At 42.3% G+C, this 21,733-nt stretch overlaps 1 protein-coding gene across 2 annotated transcripts in view; it reads left to right on the top strand.

Annotated features, from left to right (window-relative positions):
- The window catches only part of Luzp1 (leucine zipper protein 1), a 63,489-nt gene that overhangs the window by 12,167 nt on the left and 29,589 nt on the right, over positions 1-21,733 (top strand). Inside the window, exon 1 of one of the 2 annotated variants that reach the window (XM_042688628.1) lies at positions 15,542-15,601. The exons of the other annotated variant lie outside the window; for it this stretch is intronic. The gene's annotated coding sequence lies outside the window, so the exon portion shown is untranslated. Of the gene's footprint in view, positions 1-15,541; positions 15,602-21,733 lie in introns of those variants that run through there. 2 annotated transcript variants of the gene reach the window in all.

The raw sequence follows: 21,733 nt of genomic DNA, 5'->3' as shown, positions 1-21,733 counted from the left end.
TTGAGCTTTTTAAAAGCCCAAGGCTAGTGCTCTACCACTTGATACACACCTTAATTTCCGGCTTTTTAGTGATTAATTGGAACTCAGAGTCTCATTGACTTTCTTGCCTAGGCTGGCTTTGAACCGCAGTCCTCAGATCTCAGCCTCTTTTTTTTTTTATTTTTAATTTTTATTTTTGCCTGAACTCTGGGCCTGGGCACTGCCTCTCAGTTCTTCAGCTCAAGGCTAGCACTCTACCACTTGAGCCACAGCGCCACTTCCGGCTTTTTCTGCTTATATGGTACTGAGGAATCGAACCCTCATGCATGCAAGGCAAGCAGTTTACCACTGAGCCACCTTCCCAGCCCAGCCCCATCAATTTCCTTCTGAGTAGCTAGGATTATAGGTGAACCACCAGCAGCTGACACTCAGGCTGTTTTTGCTTTCTTTTTGCATTTTCAAAGTCCTTATCATCTGTTCGTTTCCCATATTTATTGCTTTGGTGACTAATCCACATGGATTAGTTTTCTTTATAGCATTCCCTGGTTTTCACTTTGCATAAGTATTTCACTAGGAATTCTGACAGTCTCATTCTGTAGTCCAGTCTGGCCTCAAACTTAGCTTTCCTAGTTCTGAGATTACAGGTATGTGCTACCATGTCTGCTTAGTACTTCACTCTTTACCAATTATCTTCCTTGTATCTGAGTCATTCCTTTTTGAGGCCTTCTTTTCAGGCTATGAACACACTGAAGGCTCTTCTCTCCTAAAATAAGTCAATAAAAACCATTGTCAGTCGGGGGGCTTGGACTCAGGGCCTGGGTGCTATTCCTGAGCTGTTTTGCTCAAGGCTGTCACTCTACCACTTTGAGCCACAGCACTACTTCCAGTTTTTGGGTGGTTAATTGGAGATAAGAGTCTCACGGGGTGCCCCACGGCTGGCTTCAAATTGCAATCCTCAGGGGCTGGGAAGATGGCTCAGTGGTAGAGCGCGTGCCTTGCATGCCTGAGGCCCTGGGTTCGATTCCTCAGCACCACATAAGCAAAAGGAAAAAAGCCGGAAGTGGCGCTGTGGCTCAAGTGGTAGAGCGCTAGCCTTGAGCTGAAGAGCTGAGGGACAGCGCCCAGGCCCAGAGTTCAGGCCCCACAACCGGACCCAAAATAAAAACAAAAACAAATTGCAATCCTCAGATATCAGGTGTGAGCCACTGGCACCTGGCTCATTCTGTCTTCAAGAGCATTTTGTGTACAACTTTCTTTTTATTCTCCACCCCCCACCCTCCTTTTCTCTCTTTCTCTCTGCTGGTGTGGGGCCTGAACTCTGGGCCTGGGCCCTGTCTCTCAGCTCTTCAGCTCAAGGTTAGCGCTCTACCACTTGAGCCACAGCACCACTTCCAGCTTTTTCTGCTTATGTGGTGCTGAGGAATTGAACCCAGGGCCTCATGCATGCAAGGCAAGCACTCTACCACTGAGCCACCTTCCCAGCCCCTCTTATCATTTCTCTTGTTTCTGTAAATTTGCTTTCAGAAGATCTGCTATAGCATGTAACCAGGAGTTTTTCATAGCTTTTGTCTTCCTTAATCTGCTATATTGGTGCTGTCTATCCTCTGTTCTTTGACTAGGAGATAAAAGCATGGGTTTGGCATGTAGCCTGGCAAAACCATTCTATGTGGTGTTGGACTCTGGTCCTCCTCTTGTGACCTATACTGTCTAGAAGACAAGGGGTGGAGTGGGTTGGCACTGTGCATCTTACAGTGCTCTTCACCTTGTGGACTTAAGTAAATAATTGATTTGACTTGCCAGTCTTCCTGCTTTTCTCTTCCTCTCTTTCCTGTTGTAGCTTGTGTATAAATAGATTGTGTATTGTGTATAAATAGATTACCTGCTCCTGATCTTGACTGATTAAAACTATAATTCAAACAATAATCTGATGTATTTTTCAGAGCAGACTTTTGGAAAGAGTGATATGGATTGAATCCTTTGGTAAAAAGTTTGAGAAGGGCTAGTGAGTACCAGTGATTGGTTTGAGGAAATAAAAAATTAGGTTCTCTTAGCCGGGCGCTGGTGGCTCACGCCTGTAATCCTAGCTACTCAGGAGGCTGAGATCTGAGGATAGCGGTTCAAAGCCAGCCCGGGCAAGAAAGACCGTGAGACTCCTATCTCCAATAAACCACCAGAAAACCGGAAGTGGCGCTGTGGCTCAAGTGGTAGAGCGCTGGCCTTGAGCTGAAGAGCTGAGGGACAGCGCCCAGGCCCAGAGTTCAAGCCCCACGACCGACAAAAAAAAAAAAAAAAAAAAAATTAGGTTCTCTTGTTTTAGTTTGATTTTCTTGGACTATTTTCAGAAAAAAAAATCGGATTCTATCACAGTGAAAATAATTACAATGAGCATTTCAGTATCATAGACTTTTCAAGCTTATTTCAAGAGTGTGATAACAGCAGTGCCCTATGACAGTTCCTTCAGGGAGTTTGTTAAGATATTGACCTGATGGGGTTGGAGGTGTGGCTCAGGTGATAGAGCGAGCACCAGCCAGTGAGTGAATGTTTAGTTTCATATACTAAGTTTGAGTCCCCATCCTGGACAAAAAAAGATTTTGACCTACATTTGTTTAGACCATTTCAGTTGTAGAGGTAACTGAGGAGTATTGTGAACAAATATGGATTAGGCTTATACAACCTGAGTGAGATGACATGGGTTTTCAGTTCCTATTCCTGCCCTTCTTCCACAAAATGTTTGAGATGACATGAGAAATGCCTGTGTTTTGGAAGTGCTGGTTCTGGGTCTTGAACTCAGAGGCCTGGGCACTAGCTCTGAGAGTTTTTTTTTTCCCTCAAGGCTAACACACTTGAGCTACAGCTCTACTTCCAGCTAGTGTGTGTGTGTGTGTGTGTGTGTGTGTGTGTGTGTGTGTGTGTGTGTGTGTAATTGGAGATAAGAATCCTATGGACTTTTCCTGCCCAGTCTGGCTTTGGACCACAATCCTTAGATCTTAGCCTCCTGAGTAGCTAGTTTTAACAGCCATGAACCACTGGTAGTTGGCCTGAGTGAAACCATTTTTGATTATTGTCTTGTTAAAGATCTGTGAAGACTTGTTTCCTGATGTCTTCCTTAGAGATTTGAATCATTCTCTGTCTTCACATATTTATTGTCTTCTTCTTGTATTTATGGGATTACTCAGTTTGGAGAGGATATAGAACTTTGGACTCTAGAGATTCAGCTTTAGTCTTTGTGATTGTCTGCCATATGAACTTCTGCAATTCACTCTACTCTTTGGGCTTGAGATTAGTCAAATGAAAAGGTAGATTAAATGCTTTTTAAGAAAATAAGTACCAGGCTGGGAATGTGGCTAAGTGGTAGGGTGCTTGCCTAGTACATATGAGGCCCTGGATTTGATTCCTCAGTACCACATAAACAGAAAAAGCCAGAAGCGGCACTGTGGCTCAAGTGGTAGAGTGCTAGGCTTGAGCAAGAGAAGCTCAGGGAACTCAGCCCAGGAGCTGAGTTCAAGCCCCAGGACTGGCCAAAAAAAGAAAAAAAAAAGGAAGGTAACTGCCACTTTAGTGATAGTTTTAGAGATTTTTTTTTTTCTTTTTTTGGTTGGTTGTGGGTCTTGAACTCTGGGCCTGGGCGCTATCCCTCAGCTCTTCAGCTCAAGGCGAGCGCTCTACCACTTGAGCTACAGCGCCACATCCGGTTTTCTATTGGTTTGTTGGGGATAGGAGTCTCACAGTCTTTCCTGCCCGGGCTGTCTTTGAACCGCAATCCTCAGATCTCAGCCTCCTGAGTAGCTAGGATTACAGGCATGAGCCACCAGCACCCAGCTTTAGAGATGTTTTGACAGAAAGCCACATACAGTGATAAGATTACTTTACCAGTACAATCAGAACCATTTGGCTGGTGGTTAATTTCAGTGGTCAAGCACTTAGCTTAATGTGGGTGGGACCTTGAGTGAGAGCTCCAGCAACACAAAAGTTAAAAAAATGGGGCTGGGAAGGTGGCTTAGTGGTAGAGCACTTGCCTTGCATGCATGAGGCCCTGGGTTCGATTCCCCAGTACTACATAAACAAAAAGAAAAAAACTGGAAGTGGCACTGTGGCTCAAGTGGTAGAGCGCTAGCCTTGAACTGAAAAGCTGAGGGACAGCGTCCAGGCCCAGAGTTCAGGCCCCACGACTGGATCCCCCCAAACAACAACAACAACAACAACAAAGTTAAAAAATTTAAAATTGAATAATTAAAAAAATGCAACAATTTGTACTAAGGTGAAATTACCATATTATTACATGGTATCTAGAGCCTATCTAGCTATAGGCTCATAGTGATAGAACTTGCAGGTACTTGTTTACTGACAGCAACAATGTTACATGTATTATAAAATTATTAGAAAAAAATATTTTTAAAAACCTACCTAAGCTGAAGAGCTGAGAGATAGTGCCCTACCCCAGAGTTCAAGCCCCACGATCGACAAAAACAAATCCACAGGATTGTGAGTTTAAGGACATTATGGTCATCTCTATAACAAATTTTACATCAGCCTGGACTGAATGGTGAACTTCGGTCTCAATTGAAAAGGCCAGATGCTTGTGGCCTTTTCTACCTTACTCAGGAAGCTGAGATCTGAAGATCGTATTTGAAGCTAGCCTGGGCAGAAAACTTTGTGAGACTTTTTTTTTTTCTTCCTTCTTTCTTTTTTTGGCAGTCATGGGGCCTGAACTCTGGGCCTGGGCACTGTCCTTCAGCTCTTCAGCTCAAGGCTAGTGCTCTACCACTTGAGCCACAGTGCCACTTCTGGCTTTTTTTTCTGCTTATGTGGTGCTGAGGAATCAAACCCAGGGCTTCAGGAATTCAAGGCAAACACTCTGCCACTGAGCCACCTTTCCAGCCCTCTGTGAGACTCTTTATTTCCAGTTAACTAGCAAAAATCCAGAAGTGGAATGTGACTCAAGTGTCAGAGCACCAGCCTGGAGCAGAAAAGCCACGTGAGAGCACGAGACAGGCTGGTTCAGTCCCCAGTTTAGCATTCACAACAAAAACATTTTTTGCATAATAGATGCATTACAATTAGTATTTGTGGACCAGTTGGCGTAGTTTAGTTAGAATACTTGCCTAGCATGAATTAGGGTCCTGGGTTCAAGCCTTAGTACTTCTTTCTCCCTTATAAAATCTAGAAAATACTACCAAAGAGCAGAGATGGTAAAATGTGAAACCTAATGTACATGACCCCATTTCAAGATTACATGATTGCTTTGGAACAAAACTTTTTAGCTGTTTGTTTACATGGTAAATGGGTAACTAACGATATTTACTCAGTGCTCACTATGTACCAGCCACTATGCTGAGATGAGTTTATAATTTAATTCTTAAATTCTTTGTGGTATTACTCTTATTTTATACATAAGGACCTTAAAACACAGGTACCTTGTCTAGATTGTTATTAAATGCCATATTGTGTGACCAGGTCTGGATTCCATAGCCTCTGTTCCAATAAATTACGTATTGCATTTTCATCTCCGAATGCATTAGTGTATTGGTATATGGTGGTAGGCATAAAATAATTCAAGTATTTGTTGGCTTTTCAATTAGGTTATTGTCTTGGCATCCTTAGGTCATGTGCTATAAATTTATATCTTATACACATATTAATTTAATAACATACATTTATTGACTTCTATGGTCTAGATTTGAATTCCAGTACTATTGTGTAATGTTTATGTAAACCTAGGAAAGGAATTCTTTCTCTGGACCTCAGTTTACTCATCTGAAAAGTGAGGTTAATAGTGTCTATCTCAGGGTTACTATGCGGAATTAACAAGTAGCTTATACAAAGGATTTTGAATGAGATGAAAAAAAGACCGTAAATGTTAGCTATTATATTTTCTTCACATGTTCCTTTGAATGATTCAGGGTCTAGAATTGTATGTGTAGTCCCATTTTACAAGAAGCCTCCCTCTCCCCAAATTTAGGTATTTGCCTAAAGACACAAGAACAAAATTCAAAGGAATAAAGTTTAAAAGATTATTAAACCCTACTCTGAAAGAAAGAAAAAGAAAAATATAAGAAGGTTTGGAATGAGTGTTGTGGTAGGCATCTCTGAAATAGGCAGAAGGAACCTGTGGTATTTGGAATGAGAGATCATTTCCAACTCCTTTTTTTTTTTTTTGGTGGCAGGGAGGGTCAGTCATGGGGCTTGAACTCAGGGCCTGGCGCTGTCCCTGAGCTCTTTTTGCTCAAAGCTAGTGCTCTTATCATATTAAGCCACAGCTCCACTTCTGGTTTTCTGATGTTTAATTGGACATGAGTCTCATGGACTTTTCTGCCCAGGTTGGCTTTGAACCCTGATCCTCATATCTCAGCCCCTGAATAGCTAGGATTACAGCCACTAGCACCCTGCCCAACTACTCCGTGGTCATTCATTATTTTCCTTCTGTTAGAGGAAAGGTGGAGAATGTTGCTGTGTCATTTCTACATTAGTCTAGCAATCTAGCAAGCTGAGAAGCAGCGCTTAAAGGATATTGAATTTATAGGGAAACGGTGTACCTTTCTATGTGGAGAAAAAGGATAAAATGACAGAGACATGAGCTACCAGTTTAACCTATTGCTGTCATGTGAGTTTTTCATGGATTTAGCTATTACACGGCTTCAACTGAATTCTACTGTTTCCATGCTGTGTCAGTTTCCTGCAGCCTTTAGAGGCATTTTTAGGATCCAAGTGTTTTGTAGCCTTTTGCTTCTTTGATACCTCTCAACTGTCAGCAGCTGATTTTGCTGCAATATATACTGCATGATCTCTGCATTGCTGTAACCAAGTCTGAGTCAGACTTGTCCTTTTTCCTCTCTGATTAGAAGGTACTTTTTCTTTGCATTGATCCTGTAGACTATGGCATTGGAAAGCCTGAAGTATGATGAGAATTAACCTTGTATGGGCGCTAGCACTCCTCCAGTGATAGTCCTCTTATGTCTAATATATATATTATATATAATGTGTAACATATATATATATACATATTAGACATATATATTTTCTTTTCTTTTCTTTTTTTTTTTGGGTCCAGTCGTGGGCCTGAACTCTGGGCCTGGGTGCTGTTCCTCAGCTCTTCACCTCAAGGCTAGCGCTCTACCACTTGAGCCACAGCGCCACTTCTGGCTTTTTTTTTTTTTCTGCTTATGTGGTGCTGAGGAATCGAACCCAGGGCCTCAGGCATGCAAGGCAAGCGCTCTACACTGAGCCACCTTCCCAGCCCATGTCTAATATATTTTAGAAAGAGTGTCTTCAGCAAATGTGTATTGTGCCTCTCCAGGCAAGGGACTACTGCCATATTAGTCATGGGATATGCTGAGAGGATAAGAATGAAGCATAGGTTAGATGTAGCAATATGTTTTAGTGGACAAGAGCTTTAGTAGTAGTGGCCGCCTTGGATTTAACCCCAGTTCTGCTCTTTGAGTGCAACCTTGAGAAAATTGCTTCGTTTCCTTGAACCCGTTTTCTATCTGTAAAACAGAAATACTGATAGTACCTAGTTCTTAAGACTATTGGGACGATTAAGTACGGTAATAAATTTATAATACTTTATGGGCTGCATGGATACAGTCTTGTGAGCTGTTATTAACCTTTCTGAAGTTGAATTTCTTGTTAAAATTGGGATATTTGTATCTATCTCTTGATTTATTATAAAAATTTAATGAGGATAGATGTGTGGATGATCTCTAACGCAAGTTTTTATTTGGTGCCTCATTTTTATGGTAAAGAAAAAAATAAAGAACCCAACTTCTATAAGATAGTAGTTCTTTGGAAGAAACCGATTGAAAAGCTAGCTACCTGAGTCGTACCAGTAACTAGTAGTTACTGAATTGAGACCTTTATGCTTTTATTCAGTTGATACTATTCTATTTCCAACTTAAAGGATCACTTTGGAGTCTCTTTACATAAAAAAGAGCCAGCTGTGGTAGTGTGTACTTGTAGTTCCAGCTGCTCAGGAGAGTGAGGTGGGAGGGTTACTTGAGCTCAGGACTTTGAGACCAGCCTGGGCAATATTACATGATTCTTTTGAAAAGAAAATATGGGAATACATGCATGTGATAAAATTGGAGGGATTTGAACGTAGGGCTTGGAACATGAAAGAGGCAGGGCTTTTATCACTTGAGCTGTACTCCAGACCAATAAATCCCCCTCCCTCCACCATCCTGGACCTAAACTTTTGTGCTTCAGGCTAGCATTCTACCACTTGAGCCATGGCTCCACTTTTCAGCTTGGGCTGGCTTCAAACCACACAATCCTCAGGTCTCAGTCTACTGAGTTAGGACTAATGCAGGTGCAAGCCACCTGCACCTGGCCCAATAAATTTATTTTAAGGATGCAGTTTGGTGGACTGTGTGTGTGTGTGTGCGCGCATGCGTGCGTGCCAGCACTGAGGCTTGAACTCAGGGCCTTGGACTCTTGCTCAGAAATTCTACTTTTTCAGGAAAATGTATATAACTAGAACAAATCATGTTAAGGGAGGTAAGCCAAAATCAGAGAGACAAACTGAATATGTTCTTCCTTATATGTGGAAGTTAGATCTAAGACAATGGAACATGACAAAATACATAAAATTCTAGATTCTCATATACAGAGAGACCAAAAGAAGATAGTCTATAGGAGAAAATCACAAAGGTGTACTACCCAAGTGCCTCTTCATATGTATATAAAATAATATACATACTGAAACAAACTCCAAAGTTACGGAAACAAAGGACTTTTTTGGTGTATTCATTCACGTGCACATCTGTGGGAAAGTAGGGGTAGGGCTCAGAATCAAAGGAAAAAGAGTGAAAAAGTGCAGCAGTGGAGTACACTGGACATTGATGAAAGTAAACTTTGCAACTTGGTAGAGATGGGAGGGAAAGAATGGGAGAGGAGGGAACAGACGATACTATGACAAAGGAAATGTACTTATTACCTGACACATGTCAAGGTAACCCACTGTATGTCAATAATAAATAATAATAAAAGGCTGAGCGCTGGTGGCTCACACCTGTAATCCCAGCTACTCAGGAACCTGAGATCTGAGGATCACTGTTCAAAGCCAGCCCAAGCAGGAAAGTCTGTGAGACTCATCTCAAATTAGCCACCAGAAAAGCAGAAGTGGCATTAATGGCTCAAAAGGTAGAGTGCTTGCCTTGAACTCAGGGACAGCACCCAGGCCCAGAGTTCAAACCCCATGACCGACCAAAAAATAAAAGCTCTACTTTTTTTTTTTTGCTGGTGGCTGGAATTTTGCCACTCAAACAGTTCTAGCTTTTTGCTGGTTAACTGGAGATAGGAGTCTCTTGGATTTGTCTACCTGGGCTGGCTTTGGACCTTAATTTTCAAATCTCAGCCCCCTGAGCAAGGTTATAGTTGTACAACATTGACTGTTTGTGGGACTCTTAGAGATAGTGACAAAAGGCTTTATCTCCCTGGGTCTCACCTTTTGCTGTGGACATCTCTCCTTAGTCCCAGTGGTATGTATTTGTCACAGAGAGAGTGAGTTGAGCATCCAGGGAGATAAGTAGGGCGACATGGAACTAGTGACTAACAATATAGCAGGTCAGATGGTTCACACATAATGGGGTCATGAGATGAACAGATGTGTCAAGTCTCAATATGGATCATGGAAGAGGGACAGGATCACAGAGTTGAGAGGAAGCTAGATTCTGAGGGCCTTATTTTTCCATATCACTACAGCACTTGTCTTTTTTTTTTTTGTCGGTTGTGGGGCTTGAACTCTGGGCCTGGACACTGTCTCTAAGCTATTCAGCTCAACGCAAGGGCTCTACCACTTGAGCCACAGTTCCACTTCTGGTTTTCTGGCAGTTAATTGGAGATAGAGTCCAGCAGACATTTCCTGCCTGGCTGGCTTTGAATTGGTGTCCTCAGATCTCAGCCTCTTGAGTAGCTAGGATTAGGATTACAGGCGTGAACCACCAGCACCTGGCTTATCTATTTTACAGTCACAGTGGCGGGTGTGAAGTGGTTTTGGTTTGCATTCATCTATGGGTAATGATATTGAGCATATTTTTGTGTTCTGTCTTGTGGATTTTGCTTTGTTTGGTGTTTGAGCCAGGGTCTTGCATCCTCTTGCCTTCTCTCTTGAGTGCTGGGATTCCATGTATGCACCACTCCTTCCGGCCCTCATTTATTTTGAAAGTTTCGAAAACCCAACAAAATTGAATGAGCAGCATCCACAGCCCTTTTATATAGATCAGTGGTTCTTGTATCTGTGGATTCATAGGGGGCTCCAGAGACGTCCTATACGGGAATCTGCAGAGTCAAAACAATTTCAATTAAATACCAGGACATCATTTGCCTTTTTCGACTATGGTAACATTGTACTAATGCTACAAAAACAGCCAATGGTAGTTCAAGCTCCTGGTGCCTTAACATAAATTAAAGAAGCAATATTAAATTATATTGGTGGTAATAATACTCATGGGCATAGATATAACAAATACTACATTAAAGGGATAAATGTAGAAGCAGATCTAAGAGTGCAACAGTGGACACTAGGTGGTTTGTGGACCTGTGGTAAGATTAGTCAATCTTTCTGTTACTTTTTTAAAAATAGTTTTTTTTTTTTGTTTGTGGGGCTTGAACTCAAATTCTGGGACCTCTTGCTGAGCTCTTTTGCTCAAGGCTAGAGCTCTACCACTTTGAGCCACAGCACCACTTTGGTTTTCTGGTGGTTAATTGGAGATAAGAGTCTGATAGACTTTCTGTACAGGCTGAGGCTGGCTTTGACCTGCAATCTCAGGCCTCCTGAGTAGCTAGGATTATAGATGAGTCATCAGTGCCGAGCAACCTGTCTGTCTTTGAGACAGGGCCTCACTGTGTCCCAGGCTGTTCTCCAATTTACTGCATACCCTAGGCTGGTCTTCAACTTGCCATTCTCCTGGCTTAGCTTTCTCAGTACTGGGATTGTAGACAGATACAACATGCTTGTTATGTCACTAAATGTAGAGTTGGAGTCAGTAAACTTTTAAAATAATGAGTCAGAAATTAATATTTTTGGCTTTGTGGACCATGCTGTCTCTTGTGAGGAGAAAGCTGTCATAAGTAATATGTAAATAAATGGACATGATTGTGCTCTAATAAAACTTAGTTTTCAGTATAGCTTACTCAAACTTTTGTGTGTGTGTATGACTGTAATAACATTTTCCTTTTGAAGAATCCAGACCAGTTACAGTCTTCATTTTCTCATGCCTAGATTTAGGGTAAATGTTTTTGTCTTGAAATGCTACATTGATGGTACTGTATGTTTCCTTTGTGTTGTGTTCAAAGGCATGTTGATGGTAAGTTTCTTTCCATTGTAAAGGTACTTCCTCCCCTTTGTCAGAATCTGTGGGATGACTTTGAGAGAATGAATATCCTGTTCTTTAACCAAATGGTTTCAGCATCCATTGATATATTATTGATATATATATATATATATATATATATACATTATATAATATATATTAATTGATATATATTTGTAGGTTTGGTTAACATCCATTTAAGTAACAACAGCAATAATAAGTAATCCTCATGATCTTAGAGGGGCCTTTTTCTTTTTTTGGTTGGTTGTAGGGCTTGAACTCTGGGCCTGGGTGCTGTCCCTCAGCTCTTCAGCTCAAGGCTAGCACTCTACCACTTGAGCCATAGCGCCTTTTCTGTTTATGTGGTGCTGAGGAATCCAACCCAGGTCCTCATGCATGTGAGGCAAGCACTCTACCACTGAGCTACCTTCCCAGCACCCTAGAGGGGCCTTTCTATGTATATTGTTACTGTGATTTTGTTTAGTTTCTTGATTGTGTTTAGTTTCTTCTTATAGATTTGTTTCTATTGAGACTGAAAGATTAAAAAAAGAGGCTGCCAGATTGAGTTTGCATGTGTTGTGCTGACACACTTTAGAAGGAATGTTCCAAAACATAGTGCCTTTCTCCTCTGAGCCCAAGGCTGTTTAAGAAGGGGTGTAGCAGGGTACTGTGGCACAAACCTAAAATCCTAGCTACTTGGGAGGCAGAGATGGGAGATAGCAATTTGATGTTAGTTTGGGCATAAAAGTCCAGGACACTGGCGCTGGGAAGGTGGCTCAGTGGTAGAGCGCTTGCCTTGCATGCCTGAGACCCTGGGTTCAATTCCTCAGCACCACATAAGCAAAAAGAAAAAAGTCGGAAGTGGCGCTGTGGCTCAAGTGGTAGAGCTCTAGCCTTGAGCTGAAGAGCTGAGGGACAGTGCCCAGGTCCAGAGTTCAGGCCCCACGACCGGACCCAAAAAAAAAAAAAAAGTTCAGGACACTTTCCATCTCAATCAATGGCTAAGTGTAGTGGTGTGCACCTGTCAGCCCATCTCCAATGGAAGCACGATGGCTGCGCATAGTAACATGTGCCTGGTATCTCCAGTGATACAGGAAACACAAGTTAGAGGGATTGTAGGCTGGGCATTTTGGAAATAACAGTGCAAAAAAGGTAGCTTAAGTGGTGGCGTGCTTCCTTGCAGCAGTGTAAGGCCTTGAGTTCAATCCCCAGACTGACTGCCAAAACAAAAACTAGAAGGGATCTGGCCTAGGATGGACTGTTTTGTCCTTGGTAGGTTTTCCTGTTATATTTCTGTCCTTTAATGGTCAATGGTTCAGTTTCTGGATGGTTTGATTACATGTTAAATCTTTTTTTTTTTTTTTTGTTGGTCGTGGGGCTTGAACTCTGGGCCTGGGCGCTGTCCCTCAGCTCTTCAGCTCAAGGCGAGTGCTCTACCACTTGAGCTACAGCGCCACTTCCGGTTTTCTGGTGGTTTATTGGAGATAAGAGTCTCAGAGTCTCTCCTGCCCGGGCTGCTTTGAACCTCGATCCTCAGATCTCAGCCTCCTGCGTAGCTAGGATTACAGGTGTGAGCCACCAGCGCCCGGCTTTACATGTTAAATCTTTTATTGAAAGTTACTCAAGTAGTTACAGTAAGAAAAATGCACTAAATAATCCTTTTAAGTGAACCATTTTCCTTTACCAGCTTCTAATGAATTGATAGAAAAGTTGATATAGTATAATATTTATCTTTTACCTGGATTTTGTAATTGTCTTATACTTAGGTAGGTTTTTTTTTTTTTGGTCAGTCATGAGGCTTGAACTGGGCCTGGGTGCTGTCCCTGAGTTTTTTTTGCCAGTGGTCTACCACTCTGAGCCAGAGTCATTTCTGGTTTTCTGGTGGTTAATTGGAGATAAGAGTTCCACAAACTTTTGAACTGGGCTGGCGTTTGAACTGCAATCCTCAGATTTCATCCTCCTGTGTAGTTAGGATTACAGGTGTGAGCCACCAACACCCGGCTTAGGTAGCTATTAATAACAATAATAATAATAATAATTTGTTGTTGGTCGTGGGGCTTGAACTCTGGGCCTGGGTGCTGTCCCTCAGCTTTTCAGCTCAAGGCTAGCGCTCTACCACTTGAGCTACTGCACAACTTCCGGTTTTCTGAGTGGTTTATTGGAGGTAAGAGTCTCAAGGACTTTCATGCCAGGCTGGCTTTGAACTACGATCCTTAGATCTCAGGCTCCTGAGTGTTAGGATTACAGGCATGAGCCACTGGCCCTTGGCTTTAAATCTTTATGAACTCTTCTTTCACCTTCCTTTTTTTCCCCCTCAATGTGGGGCCTGAACTCTGGGCCTGGGTGCTGTCCCTTAGCTCTTCAGCTCAAGTCTAGCGCACTACCACTGGAGCCAAAGCGCCACTTTTGGCTTTTTCTGCTTATGTGGTGCTGAGGAATAGAACCTAGGGCCTTGTGCATGCAAGGCAAACACTCTACCACTGAGCCACCGTTGCAGCTATTTTATTATTAAGCAGTGACACAAAGATATCTCAATTCTGTAAGTCAGGTTATGAGTATAGTGCATCTTGATCATTGTTCTCTCCCATTTTTCTCTCTCCCATCTCTACTCTTGTTTGTAGTTGAATTTTTACATAATGTACATTGACTGTAATGATTGCATATTTGCTTACCTTCCTCTTTTTGTTTGTGTACTTTCCACTCAAACATGTAGCTACAAGTAGGTGCCTATTATTAGTTGTATATATATATATATCTCAAAAAAGTTTTTTTTTCAGGCTAGGGATGTAGCTGAGTGGTAGAATGCATGGCATGTGTTACAAGACTTTCAGCACTGGGGGAAAGAAGGAAAAAAATTTTGTATATGATAAGCTACAGATGTGTAACCCTCACGAGGACAGTGTACTCCCAAACTACTGTAGTATTACCACACCGGAAAAGATTGTTTCTTTTCAGTCCCTAATCACATGCCTCTAGATTTCTCAGGAATGTCTTTTATAGTTTTTGAGAAATATTCTCTGAAGGCACAATAATAGGGGAGAGATTAACATATAATTGGACAATAAAGTTCTCTGTGTGGTCTCCACGTAGAAAATAACTACTATGTTTATATGGTGCCCTGCAGGTCCGCTGTAACTGGTTGTATTTCATTGGTTAATAAAATGAGATCACCAGACTGAGAGCAGGGGTGAGGGAGTAGCGAGATGAGGAATTCTATTTTTTTGGTAGTATGAGTTTGAACTCAGGACCCCTCACGTGCTTTGCTGATACTCTACCACTCAAGCCATGTCTCCAGGTCTACCTTCTCTTTGCTGATTGTTTTGGAGATGGATTCTTGTGGAGTTTTCTGCCCAGACTGGCTTTGAACCTTGAACCCATGGATCTCAGCCTCCTGAGTAGGTAGGATCATAGTTGAGAGTCACCAGTGCCTGGCCGGATCAGGATTTCTTTAGTTTATGATCAACTGTTGAACTTTTTGGAATGTCAGTGAAGAGAGCTGTATGTAGCTCACTGGTACAGTGTATGTCTAGCATGAGTTTGATTCCCAACACCATTAAAAACAAAAAAAGAAAGCAAAAAGAAACCTAATATTAATGATGAGTGTGATAAATTGAAAAAGCAAGAAATTAGGAGGGCACCTGTCTCCTGATAGGTCTTTAGAGAATATTTGTTGACCTAAAGATCTGATTAGAGAGATTTAACTGAAAAGCAAAGATTTTCTTTCACTAGTTGAAAATTTATTTGGGGATTCCAGTGTATTTAGTGTTGTAGGAAATATTGAGAATGTTGAGAAAAATATTTAATGTTCTTGAGAACTACATTATTAGCTAAGAGGGAACAGACTCATTCTGGTTTTGGTTAATATTTTTTTACTGCCTTCTTTTGTATGCCAGACAAGTATAATAGGCACTAAGGATAGAGTCAGTGGTAAATAACTCTGACCAAAATCTTTGCTTTTCAGAATGGAGTGTATGCAGGCTGGGAAGGTGGCTCAGTGGCCGAGTGCTTGCCTTGCATGCATGAGGCCCTGGATTTGATTCCTTAGCACCACATAAGCAGGAAAAAACAACCCAGAAGTGGTGCTGTGGCTCAAGTGGTAGCGTGCTGGCCTTGAGCTGAAGACTGAGGGACAGCATGCAGGCCCAGAGTTAAGGCCCCATGACTGACAAAAAAGAAAAAAAGAATGGAGTATACACATTCATTTGGAGAGAGATTCCAATGGGATGTTTGGATGCACATTAGAAAACAAATCACTTTGATACTGTGAAGGAGTAATGGGAGGAAAGGAGTGCAGCTTTACTCTGGATCACCAGGTAAGGCATTTCTAGGGAGTTTTTTTTTTTTTTTTGGGTCCGGTTGTGGGGCCTGAACTCTGGGCCTGGGCGCTGTCCCTCAGCTCTTCAGCTCAAGACTAGTGCTCTACCACTTGAGCCACAGCGCCACTTCCGGCTTTTTTCTTTTTGCTTATGTGGTGCTGAGGAATTGAACCCAGGGTCTCAGGCATGCAAGGCAAGCGCTCTACCACTGAGCCACCTTCCCAGCCCCTTCTAGGGAGTTATAGGCAGCTAAGGGAGGATCTGGGGAAAGACAATAGCAGGAAGATCCTCAGATTGAACTGGCATGTATAAAGGACCAGGAGGCTAGTGTATAAGGCACAGAGATAGGAAGGGACCAGAGGGTGATAGAAGATTGTGATAGGTGATGAAATAGGGGAGGCAAATTCAGTAGAGGGTTTTTTTTTTTTTTTGTGCCAGTCCCGGCTTGAAGTCAGGCCCTGAGCACTCCCCCTGAGCTTCTTTTGCTCAAGGCTAGCACTCTACCACTTGACCCACAGCACCACTTCTCACTTTTTTCTGTTTATGTGATAGGGCTTCAGGCATGCTAGGCAAGCACTCTACCACTAAGCCACATTCCCAGCCCTAGAGTTCTTATTTATTTATTTATTCATTCATTCATTTACTTACAAACTTACTTATTTGTTGGTTGTGGGGCTTGAACTCTGGGCCTGGGCACTTGTCCCTCAGCTCTTCAGCTGAAGGCACATGCTCTACCACTTGAGCCACAGCGTAACTTCCGGTTTTCTAGTGGTTTATTGGAGATAAGTGTCTCATGGACTTTTCTGCCCGGGCTGGCTTTTGAACCATGATCCTCAGATCTCAGCCTCCTGAGTAGCTAAGATTACAGGCGTGAACCACCAGCACCCAGCTCAGAGTTATTATTTTATTTATTTATTTAGTTATTTTTATTTTGCGGCGGTCGGTCGTGGGGCTTGAACTCTGGGCTTGGACGCTGTTCCTGCACTCTTCAGCTCAAGGCGAGCGCTCTACAATTGAGCCACAGTGTCACTTCCAGAGAGTTTGTATTTTAAATGATGGGAAACCACTGAGGATAAATTGATAATAGCATCTATCAGACTGTCCGTCTGTCTATCTATCTATCATCTACCTGTCTAATGTTACCATCTATTCCTGTAGATTTTAGGCAGGGTCTTGCTATGTAGCCCAGTCTACCCTTGAACTAGAGATCTTCCTGCTTTAGCCTCCCAAATGCTGGGGTTTAGATGTATGTACCACCATGTGGTTAGAAATGACTTAAACTTTCACTGGTTGAAAGATTTGGAAGCCAGCTTGAGCTACATAGTCAACCATGTTCCTCCATCCCCCCATAGAAGAAACCAAATTCCCCAAAATAAACAATGAAATAATTAACTTGGTTGAATCTTGAGGATAACCTTTCTCTTTCCTTTTTTCACTTTTTTCCCTAAGTCTTTGCTGAGTAACCATTTTTTTGGGTATCATTACACTGGTGGGAATACTAAGAAATGACTTATTTTACACTTTTTCAGGTGTTCTGATATTCTTTTGAGGGGGTGGCAGTAGTGGAAGGGGAGAGGGCCAACAGAGAGGGTGAATGAACATGAAGATGGCCCATGTAGTTTACTTGCATGAATGAATAGAACGGGGAATTGTTTTAAGATTGTTTTAAGAAGGGGGAGTAGGATGGCAGAGAGTAATGTAAGGGTGATGTCGATCAGGGTATGGTGTCTGCATGTATGGAAATGTCACAGTGAAATCCCCCTTCCACAACTAATATATGCTAACTAAATGCCAATATAAGCTGAAAAAGGGAGGAGTTCTGTGTTGTAAAAGGCATATATGTAATAAGGCACACACAGTGTTCATAAATGTACTAAGTAAAAGAGGGGCATGTGTATTGTAGGATATGCTTATGTGCTAAATGGTATTAGGTACTCAACAAGGGAAAGTTAATAAGCAGTGAGAATGGAAGGGTTCCGGAAAAGAAGAGATAGTGCTGATTTGTTTCTTAGATTTGATGAGGTGGAGAAAGGCATTCCAGGCAGAAGAAATGTCTGAATAGTGGGCTGGGAAGGTGGCTCAGTTGTAGAGCGCTTGCCTTGCATGCCTGAGGCCCTGGGTTCGATTCCTTAGCACCACATAAGCAAAAAGAAAAAAGCCGGAAGTGGCGCTGTGGCTCAAGTGGTAGAGCACTAGCCTTGAGCTGAAGAGCTGAGGGACAGCGCCCAGGCGGAGTTCAGGCCCCACAACCGGACCCCCCCCCCCCAAAAAAAAAAAAAAATAATGTCTGAACAAAGGTATGGTGTGAGGAATTTGTCCTTGGGCAATAATGAGTAGATTGGCCTGTCCTTAGGTAGGAAAATGATACTGGCCTGCACTCCAGGAATTAAATGACAGTCTCAAGAACTTTGACTTTAATCTGTAGCTGTTGAGGGCACTTCTTTTATACTCTTCCTCTTCCTCTTCCTCCTCCTCCTCCTCCCTCCTCCTCCCTCCTCTCTCCTCCTCCCTCCTCCTACTTCTCCTTCCCCATCCTTCTCCTCTTTCCCCTCCTTCCCCTTCTTCCCCTTCCCCTTCTCTTCCTCCTCCTCCTCCTCCTCCTCCTCCTCCTCCCTCCTCCTTTTCCTCCTAAATGGGGCTTGAATGTGGGGCCTGGGTACTGTCCCTGACCTCTTATGTTCAAGGCTAGCCCTCTGCCACTTTGACCCACAGCTCCACTTCTGGTTTTCTAGTGGTTAATTGGAGATAAAAGTCTTATGGCGGGGCTGGGAAGGTGGCTCAGTGGTAGAGCAACTTGCCTTGCATGCATGAGGCCCTGGGTTCGATTCCTCAGCACCACATAAGCAAAAAGAAAAAAGCCAGAAGTGGTGCTGTGGCTCAAGTGGTAGAGTGCTAGCCTTGAGCTGAAGAGCTGAGGGACAGCGCCCTGGCTCAGAGTCCAGGCCCCACAACCGGACCCAAAAAAAAAAAAAAAGTCTCATGGACTTTCCTCCCAGGCTGGCTTTGAGCCTCAATCCTCAGGTCTCAGCCTCCTGAGTAGCTAGGATTTACAGGTGTGAGCTACAGGTACCTGGCTTTATGCTTCTTATTTATGTTAATCCCTTGTGTACTAAATTTGTTTATTCAGCTATTATTACCTACTGTGTGCCCTTGAATTCTAATTCTTAACAACTTTGATCACTTGCAGATGTAAAATTTAAATTGGGATTCTGGCACATGGCTTATATATAAACGCAGTAACAGATGTGGAAAATGAAGGAAGCGGGGGCAGATCTTTCCTAAGGAAAGTTTGGTGAAGGATAATTTGCTGAATAGTTAGAAGGTTTGGTTGTTGATGGGTTAGAGGAAATACTGAATTATAAGAAAACTATGTTGTTAAAATCTGTTCCGAGACTGAGGCGTATTGTCATCTTTACAATCTGAATTTTGTTAGGGCAATCGTCATTCATGACCATGGAGTCTATGAGACTCCATTGGAGATGGAGTCTTATTGGGCTGGCTTTGAACCTTAATTCTCCAGGGCCCAGCCTCCTAACTAATTAATATTACAGGCATGAGACTCTAGAGCCTGGCTCAATGATGAGATTTTTAGATTAGAGAACCGTTATGTAATACAGCTCTGGTAATTCCTGAACAGTTTTTCTTTTACCTACCCCCTGGTTTAAATATGTGTGTGTGTGTGTGTGTACACACACATATATATACACACATATAAATAAATATATATATCCCATGCTAATCTCAGCATTGTTATTGATAAATGTACTTTTTATGGCATTTAATTAGAACTGATGCTATCTTTTAAGACTATTGAGTCTTTATATTCTGCCTTTTTTTTTTTTTTTGGTCGGTTGTGGGGCTTGAACTTGGGCTTGGGCGCTGTCATTGCCCTCTTCAGCTCTAGGCGAGTGCTCTACTGCTTGAGCCACATCATCACTTCCGGTTTTCTAGTGGCTTATTGGAGATAAGAGTTTCACGGACTTTCCTGCCTGGGCTGGCTTTGAACCTCGATTCTCAGATCTCAGCCTCCTGAGTAGCTAGGATTACAGGCATGAGCCACTGGCTCCCGGCTCTGCCTAATTTTTTTCAGCTTATAGAAGATGTAAAAACCCAGCATATTAATTGGCTTCCCTAATCATATTTATAAGCTATCCCTAAGAAAGAGAGCTTTTATAGCTGTAAGAAATAATCTAGAGCTGTTGCTGGTGGCTCAGGCCTTGTAATACTAGCTACTTAGGAGGCTGAGATCTGAGGATCTCAATTAGAAGCTAATCTGGGAAGGAAAATTCATGAGATTCCTATCTCTGGATGTGGAGCTGTGGCTCAAGTGGTACATTCCCAGCCTTGAGTACAAAAGCTCAGGGACAAAATGAACTCAATCAAATGGAAACAATGTTTTGTTTTGTAAGAGTTTCAGGGAAAGCTGGGGGCAGGTGGCTCACCCCCGTATTCCTAGCTATTCAGGAGGCTGAGATCTGAGGATCAGAGTTTAAAGCCAGCCGAGGCAGGAAAGTCCGTGAAACTCTTCAATAAACCACCAGAAAACCGGAAGTGATGCTGTAGCTCAAGTGGTAGAGCACTCGCCTTGACCTGAAGAACTGAGGGACAGCGCTCAGCCAGAGTTCAAGCCCCACGACTGACCAAAAAAAAAAAAAAAATTTTCACTTTCCTGCCCAGGCTGGCTTTGAACCTCGATCCTCAGATCTCGGCCTCCTGAGTAGCTAAGATTACAGGCGTGAGCCACCAGCGCCCGGCTTGTTTTCATTTTGTCTTTAGGAGGGTAAGGAGGAGCACAGAAATGGAGAAACAAAGGGTAAACAAATGCAGCAGTGGTACTCACTAGACACTATGTTGAAAACGTACTTTACAAATTGTGGATGAGAGGGGAGGGAAAAACTGAGGGAGAGCGAGGGAAGGGGTGACATTGTCCAGAAAGAAATGTACTTGTTACTTGACTTAAGTAATTGTATCCCCTCTGTGACATCACCTTTATAATTACCATTTTTAAAAGTTTGCTTTATATATTGAAAACAAAAGACAAGTACGCTCAGGGACAGGGCCTAGGTTCTGAGTTGAAGCCTCAGGACTGGTGTGCATACACATAACACACACACACACACACACACACACACACACACACACACACACACACACACACACACACACACACACGAAACAAGTAGATAAGTGCCATAGCATGAAGGTAGTTATCTGAGTATAGAGGAAGGAGCCCAGACCCCATCACGTGCCTTCCTAGGTCTGTGGTGAGGATATTGCTATAATCCTTCTCAAAACAAATAGCACATTATTGAGGTAAATATTCTAGTTCTCTGCTATTGAAAGAATTAACAGTGTATTTGGAGAGACAGCACTAAGACATAAAAAAAAGATAAATAATACATAGACCACATCCTCTCTTAAAAATAAACTAACTGGAATTGAAGATGTTTGTTTCAGTGCTTTATGTCCAGTGGGTCTTTTGATAATGCTAGCTGTAATACCTTAAGGATCTCACATTACCATGCTTTTATCCAACCATCAGTGCATACTAATAATTACTTTTGTATAATACTATAGGGGTTATTATACTTGAACTTTAGGGTACCATTAGATACGGGAGCAAGTATATTTCAAGCTGGAACTTAGAGGTTAATAACTTAAACTCAAGTTTTCCTTCACATCTGCCTTTGAGTGCACAAAACCACTGCTGCTTATGGCTTTACCTGCTTTATATCTGATTCCCACCTGATATGGTGATGGGGGTGTGTGTACTCCCACTTGGATGGGAGTATGGGGTGGCAGGATTGCTTGAGTCCGCAAGTTTAAGGCCAGCCTGGGCAACATAGTGAGAGATTCTGTTTCATAAAACAAATCAAAATAAAACCCAGGAAACCACCTCTCCTAGTAATCCCCCTAACTTCTTAAGTAATGAATTGTGCTATGCTGAGTATTTATACATATATGTATATATAAATAGCTAAGCTGACTTAATTTATATAAGTATGTCATCTATATTCATCTGGAATTTTATACACATCCCTGAAAAGGCATTTTCCATTACTTTTAAGAAACATTAAAGGGAGTTAAATGAGTCAGAATTTTCTTTTGTTTTTGAAACTAAAATTTAAA

Source organism: Dipodomys spectabilis, unplaced genomic scaffold (assembly GCF_019054845.1).
Source record: "Dipodomys spectabilis isolate Male_0828 unplaced genomic scaffold, ASM1905484v1 ptg000118l, whole genome shotgun sequence".
Taxonomy (NCBI): domain Eukaryota; kingdom Metazoa; phylum Chordata; class Mammalia; order Rodentia; family Heteromyidae; genus Dipodomys; species Dipodomys spectabilis.
The sequence above is the reverse complement of the archived record's forward strand: the minus strand, read 5'-3'. Positions and strand labels throughout refer to the sequence as shown.